Source organism: Schistocerca americana, chromosome 6 (assembly GCF_021461395.2).
Source record: "Schistocerca americana isolate TAMUIC-IGC-003095 chromosome 6, iqSchAmer2.1, whole genome shotgun sequence".
Classification (NCBI taxonomy): Eukaryota; Metazoa; Arthropoda; class Insecta; order Orthoptera; family Acrididae; genus Schistocerca; species Schistocerca americana.
Window position 1 is genome coordinate 289,859,580 of NC_060124.1, and position 7,500 is coordinate 289,867,079.

Genomic DNA, 7,500 nt, shown 5'->3' on the forward strand with positions numbered 1-7,500 from the left:
CCCCCGGAACCCAAAAGCTTTGGTTTCCCGGAGGCTGCCCGCCGAGTCATCGGAGGAACTGCGGCGGATCGCTGGCTGGCATCGTTTATGGTTAGAACTAGGGCGGTATCTGATCGCCTTCGAACCTCTAACTTTCGTTCTTGATTAATGAAAACATACTTGGCAAATGCTTTCGCTTCTGTTCGTCTTGCGACGATCCAAGAATTTCACCTCTAACGTCGCAATACGAATGCCCCCGCCTGTCCCTATTAATCATTACCTCGGGTTCCGAAAACCAACAAAATAGAACCGAGGTCCTATTCCATTATTCCATGCACACAGTATTCAGGCGGGCTTGCCTGCTTTAAGCACTCTAATTTGTTCAAAGTAAACGTGCCGGCCCACCGAGACACTCACTCAAGAGCACCCTGGTAGGATTGCAACGGGGTCCGCCTCGGGACGCACGAGCACGCACGAGGCGCGTCGCACGCCTTCAGCTCGCCCCACCGGCAGGACGTCCCACGATACATGCCAGTTAAACACCGACGGGCGGTGAACCAACAGCGTGGGACACAAATCCAACTACGAGCTTTTTAACCGCAACAACTTTAATATACGCTATTGGAGCTGGAATTACCGCGGCTGCTGGCACCAGACTTGCCCTCCAATAGATACTCGTTAAAGGATTTAAAGTGTACTCATTCCGATTACGGGGCCTCGGATGAGTCCCGTATCGTTATTTTTCGTCACTACCTCCCCGTGCCGGGAGTGGGTAATTTGCGCGCCTGCTGCCTTCCTTGGATGTGGTAGCCGTTTCTCAGGCTCCCTCTCCGGAATCGAACCCTGATTCCCCGTTACCCGTTACAACCATGGTAGGCGCAGAACCTACCATCGACAGTTGATAAGGCAGACATTTGAAAGATGCGTCGCCGGTACGAGGACCGTGCGATCAGCCCAAAGTTATTCAGAGTCACCAAGGCAAACGGACCGGACGAGCCGACCGATTGGTTTTGATCTAATAAAAGCGTCCCTTCCATCTCTGGTCGGGACTCTGTTTGCATGTATTAGCTCTAGAATTACCACAGTTATCCAAGTAACGTGGGTACGATCTAAGGAACCATAACTGATTTAATGAGCCATTCGCGGTTTCACCTTAATGCGGCTTGTACTGAGACATGCATGGCTTAATCTTTGAGACAAGCATATGACTACTGGCAGGATCAACCAGGGAGCTGCGTCAACTAGAGCTGAGCAGCCGGCCGCCCGGGAGTGTGTCCCGGGGGCCCGCGCGAACACGCAAGCGTCCGCTCAATTATTCTGCAAACAGGAGGAGGCTGAGCTCCCCTGCACAATACACCTCGAAACCCTCTCAGGTCCCGGCGGCGCGCAGCGCCGTCCTAAGTACTTGGTCGGGTTCGAGAGAGGCGCAATCGCCCGGAGTTTGGCGAGTAGACGCTTTAGGTGCGACCACCCGTGCTCCCAACTGAGCTTGCCGCTGCCGACAGAGGCCCGGGAGCGTGCTGTCGTGGCATTGCCGGCGGGAGACAACACGCGCCACCTACGGTGGCCGGCAGCTCCAACGCCAGCGCCACAGAAGGACAAAAGCCCCACTTGGGTGCCGAAGCGAACTCTCCCAGCACAGCGCACGCGCCAACACGTCCGCACAGCTGCGATACAAACCACCTGCGAGAACCGCAGAGGCGACCGAGCAGCAGACGGCGTCGCGGCGCCGAGCGCCGGGCGGCGGCGCATCCTCAGCGCACACAGTCCTCAATCGGACCAGCACACTGCAGATGTCCACCGCGCTTCGCACCGGGCCCGCGAGGACCTACTTTGGCCGCACGGCGCCGCGTGCAGGGTGCGCCGGCGCGCAGCTGCGCCGCCTGCCGCCTCCGTCGGCCGGCGCGCCTGCCACTGGCCGCCCCCACCAGCCGGCTGTAGCGCGTGCGCCCACGCACCGCGCGGCCAGCACGCCGGGAGGCCCCCCCTCACCGGCCGGGGACGGTCCCACCCAGCCACCGCCGCGTATCGCTTCACACCCACATGCCATTCACGTTCGTGGGCATGGTGGGTATCGCTGAAACAACCGGTTGGTAGCTCAACCGATCGTCGCCATCACTGATTCACCTCTAGCGAGAACAACCGCACCACAACGGTTTACCAGTTGTTCATTTGCGTAACGTCACCAGCAAACGTAGACGTCCATCGCCATTTGCAAATTCAACGATTGTTGCATGCCTGTGTCAGGTGTCACGACACACTATGTCTGCCCACATACACGCAACAACATGTGCACGCTTCGCGAACACGTGGAAGGTGGCCCCCGTACGTATGCGATGTCCATTGCGCGAACGACTGTCAACCGGCCTCTGTCGCATGTCGCAGATGTGGCACGCAGTGCACCATGCTATCACGGTGTGTGAGAAGAGACGACTACGTCTGACAACACGCGCCACTACATCAACAGACGGCTCATGCTGATCGCCATCCACGGCATACCATACTGCAATCCAGCTCTTATAGGGAGACGACACGTAGCTGAGTGCACAATATTTGGACCGTATGGTTCGCCGTTGTTGGCGCAGTCGTGGTACGGTCAAACATGTACCACGATGTATCATTCAGTACATGAGGACCAATGTGCAGTACAGTGTGTGATTTGGACGTACAACATCAGCGGACAGTTGACACAAGCCGTACCACAACGTAGGCTGTGCTTCGCCATGCGAATGCCAATGAACAACTGCGAAGGGCATTGAGCATGTACGTCCTGCTGCCATCCGCATTACAGTGTATAGCTGCAAGGTGTTTAACATGAAGCGATACTCTGGGGACCGGGCAGTGCGAGTAGCAAACTATATTGCGGGGGTTGCAGTTAGGCAACACTACACTAATTTAACGCGTCGTATGACAATTACAGAGCAGGTTAAGGCCCAACGTGTGTTGGGTTAAGGCCCAACGTGTGTTGGGTTAAGGCCCAACGTGTGTTGGGTTAAGGCCCAACGTGTGTTGGGTTAAGGCCCAACGTGTGTTGGGTTAAGGCCCAACGTGTGTTGGGTTAAGGCCCAACGTGTGTTGGGTTAAGGCCCAACGTGTGTTGGGTTAAGGCCCAACGTGTGTTGGGTTAAGGCCCAACGTGTGTTGGGTTAAGGCCCAACGTGTGTTGGGTTAAGGCCCAACGTGTGTTGGGTTAAGGCCCAACGTGTGTTGGGTTAAGGCCCAACGTGTGTTGGGTTAAGGCCCAACGTGTGTTGGGTTAAGGCCCAACGTGTGTTGGGTTAAGGCCCAACGTGTGTTGGGTTAAGGCGCAACGTGGGTTAGGTTAAGGCGCAACGTGGGTTAGGTTAAGGCGCAACGTGGGTTAGGTTAAGGCGCAACGTGGGTTAGGTTAAGGCGCAACGTGGGTTAGGTTAAGGCGCAACGTGGGTTAGGTTAAGGCGCAACGTGGGTTAGGTTAAGGCGCAACGTGGGTTAGGTTAAGGCGCAACGTGCGTTAGGTTAAGGCGCAACGTGGGTTAGGTTAAGGCGCAATATAGGTTACGTTAAGGCGCAATATAGGTTAGGTTAAGGCGCAATATAGGTTACGTTAAGGCGCAATATAGGTTAGGTTAAGGCGCAATATAGGTTAGGTTAAGGCGCAACGTGGGTTAGGTTAAGGCGCAACGTGCGTTAGGTTAAGGCGCAACGTGGGTTAGGTTAAGGCGCAATATAGGTTACGTTAAGGCGCAATATAGGTTAGGTTAAGGCGCAATATAGGTTAGGTTAAGGCGCAATATAGGTTACGTTAAGGCACAATATAGGTTAGGTTAAGGCGCAATATAGGTTAGGTTAAGGCGCAATATAGGTTAGGTTAAGGCGCAACGTGGGTTAGGTTAAGGCGCAACGTGGGTTAGGTTAAGGCGCAACGTGGGTTAGGTTAAGGCGCAACGTGGGTTAGGTTAAGGCGCAACGTGGGTTAGGTTAAGGCGCAACGTGGGTTAGGTTAAGGCGCAACGTGGGTTAGGTTAAGGCGCAACGTGGGTTAGGTTAAGGCACAATATGGGTTAGGTTAAGGCACAATATGGGTTAGGTTAAGGCACAATATGGGTTAGGTTAAGGCACAATATGGGTTAGGTTAAGGCACAATATGGGTTAGGTTAAGGCACAATATGGGTTAGGTTAAGGCACAATATGGGTTAGGTTAAGGCACAATATGGGTTAGGTTAAGGCACAATATGGGTTAGGTTAAGGCACAATATGGGTTAGGTTAAGGCACAATATGGGTTAGGTTAAGGCACAATATGGGTTAGGTTAAGGCACAATATGGGTTAGGTTAAGGCACAATATGGGTTAGGTTAAGGCACAATATGGGTTAGGTTAAGGCACAATATGGGTTAGGTTAAGGCACAATATGGGTTAGGTTAAGGCACAATATGGGTTAGGTTAAGGCACAATATGGGTTAGGTTAAGGCACAATATGGGTTAGGTTAAGGTACAATATGGGTTAGGTTAAGGTACAATATGGGTTAGGTTAAGGTACAATATGGGTTAGGTTAAGGTACAATATGGGTTAGGTTAAGGTACAATATGGGTTAGGTTAAGGTACAATATGGGTTAGGTTAAGGTACACATTGTTGTAAGGAAAGGTGTATTGGGGGGGGGGGGGCGGCGGCGGCGGCCGGTTTGTTGATTGTGATTATAGTAAGTGGATGCCTGCGGCATCATCTGATTTGCCACGTCAGGATGCACCTTTGGCTCATGACAGGCGGCGCTCTGATTCCATGCTTGTGGCAGACCTGTGTCTTTCATTCCTGCCATTGTTTGTGTGCTGTGACAGGAGGCAGTATTGTGATGTTGGGTGTACCCCTGTGTAGGACATGTGTGGGTGTTGGTGGCTTAGCTGAGCAATGGTGGTTGTCGGAAGGGTGGGATATTCTGTTTTGTGAGTGGACCTCCCGGTCTGGTTATGATAGTGTGGATTGTCTAATGTGGCGGAGAGGATGCACTGGGTGTTGTTCCATGCTGGTGCTTACATATTGTCTCTGTGCCTGTTACAGGCAGAGAGTAGTGCGTGATAAGAGTGTCTGGTTGACGTGTGGTTGTGATTGTGAGCAGAGTCTTTCAGCATGTATACGGACAGTTGTATACATTATCTGTATTTTGATGGCTCTATCTATTACTAATCAGCGCCGTGTATACGTTTCATCCGGTTCCAGTCGAAACTGTTGTATCTCTGTACATTAGTGACACGGCGAGGCCGCCATGTAGTTACTCGTCTCGGCAGCTTCCACCGGTGTATGGCAAATGATTATAAGGAATCAGTCTAGTCGTCAATACGGATAGTGTGACGTCACATGTTGGGGTGGGGGACGCTGCGCCCTTCCGGTGGGTCATGGCCTAGAAAGACTCTTCCCACGCAGGGGGGCTTGGATTGTCATTGACTCTTCCGAGTAATATACTTGCCGTACGTTTTTGCGACTGCGAGTGCAACGCTCACCGGTACCGACATGGATGGAGCGCCTCCTAGCTGACCGCTGAGCATCTGCATTCGTACAGAGAGCAACGCGATCGCGTCTGTAGCTCGTAAGTGGTACAGCTCGCAGCTCATGTATAGGGACAGCGGGAATGTCGCATATTGGACATAACTCTTCATGAAACGCACGTTATAGGGGTGGATTGCACATTGCGAGTGCGAGCAAAGTCCGCCGTTCATCCGCTGGAGTTGCGAGTTGGGCGGTTGGGGTGGGGCACGAACGGGTGCAGGTGGAGTGATTGCCGGTCCACGACTTCGTGCGGCAGAGGCGCTGGCGTTGGGGTGCTGTTGTCGACAGAGGATGCAGGCTTTGTGGGTGGGGTCGAAAGAAGGGCACTGTGGGCCCATCGCTGTCTTAGTCGGCTTGGCGTCTCATAGATGACGGTATCGTCGTTGCAGGAGGTCATGTTGCGGGAGACCTACAGATGGCGGTATGTTTTGTGGTGCGCTCGACATGGCGGACGTAGTGTTGTCCGATTCGCATAGATGGAGGTATTGCATGTGGTTTCGCCGTATTTTCATAGATGGCGATACTGTTTTGCCGGCATGGTTCGCGTAGTTCCGTCGGATCCCTGTAGATGGAGGTGCCGTTTCTGGGCTCGATGTCAATGTCGTTGCGTCACATTCGCATAGATGGCGGCATCGTATGTTGACCGTGGACATTCATGTCGTCGTCGTAATACCTCGCCCACTACGGACTTATCACCACCCACACTAGCCGCCCCGGGGACTTGCCAACGACACACCCTATCCCAAGTCTATTTTCTTGCGGAGCATCATGTGTTATTATATTTTATTTCACATCCATGGTGTAGGGGTATTGTAGGTCACCGTACTGCGGTGGACGCTATGTTACCACACGACGGGTGGGGGACGGCGACAACGTACCGTCGACCGCCCGACACCCGCCCGACGACGCCGCCTCCGCGCGGCGCGCCGGCCGGTGGGCCGACATCGACCGTCCGGCACCCATCGCGGCACCCATCGCCCGTCGCCAAAGCGATACGCTGTAGCGCGGCAGAACACAAGGCGCCCGGCCGGCGCCGCCTCCCCCGCCGCGCGCACGGAGGCGGCACCCATCGCAGCGCCCGCGCAGGCGGCAGGGGGCCCGCCAACCGATACGCCGCCGTCCGCCGCACCCAATGCAGCGCCCTGGGTGCGGCGCGCCCGGCCAGACCGATACGCCGTACAGAAGCATAAGCAAAAAGCAGCCCACACGTGCCCCTGTTGGCGACCAGCCCCTGGGGGTCTCGTCTCGCGACAAGACGAATCCCCCAAGCTAGGGCTGAGTCTCAACAGATCGCAGCGTGGCAACTGCTCTACCGAGTACAACACCCCGCCCGGTACCTAAGTCGTCTACAGACGATTCCGAGTCCCGACATCGAACTATAGACACCCATGGTCGACCGGTAGGGGCAGGGCGGCGCCGGGAACAGATCCCAGACAGCGCCGCCCGAGTGCCCCGTCCGGCAAACAAGTTGGGCCCGTACGGCGCGGCGCCACGTGGGTCGACCGCGCCTAGTAAAGTCACGTATTTTCGAGCCTTTCGACCCTCGGGACTCCTTAGCGATATCGTTGCCACAATGGCTAGACGGGATTCGGCCTTAGAGGCGTTCAGGCTTAATCCCACGGATGGTAGCTTCGCACCACCGGCCGCTCGGCCGAGTGCAGTCATAGTTACTCCCGCCGTTTACCCGCGCTTGCTTGAATTTCTTCACGTTGACATTCAGAGCACTGGGCAGAAATCACATTGCGTCAACACCCGCTAGGGCCATCGCAATGCTTTGTTTTAATTAGACAGTCGGATTCCCCCAGTCCGTGCCAGTTCTGAGTTGATCGTTGAATGGCGGCCGAAGAGAATCCGCGCACCCGCGCGCCCCCGGAGGAGCACGCTAAGGCGGACGCGGCCTCGCAGCAAGGAAGATCCGTGGGAGGCCAAGGCACGGGACCGAGCTCGGATCCTGCACGCAGGTTGAAGCACCGGGGCGCGAACGCCGCGCAGGCGCGCG

The 7,500-nt window shown here is 55.2% G+C and overlaps 1 non-coding gene and 1 pseudogene across 1 annotated transcript in view; both read right to left on the reverse strand.

Annotated features, from left to right (window-relative positions):
• The window catches only part of LOC124620968, a 1,910-nt gene extending 700 nt beyond the window's left edge, over window positions 1-1,210 (reverse strand). Inside the window, exon 1 of the ribosomal RNA XR_006980467.1 lies at window positions 1-1,210. This exon is cut by the window's left edge and continues 700 nt beyond it. This is a non-coding gene — a ribosomal RNA (small subunit ribosomal RNA).
• Window positions 1,211-6,756: 5,546 nt separating this feature from the next.
• LOC124621151 overlaps window positions 6,757-7,500 on the reverse strand; it is a 3,280-nt pseudogene continuing 2,536 nt past the window's right edge.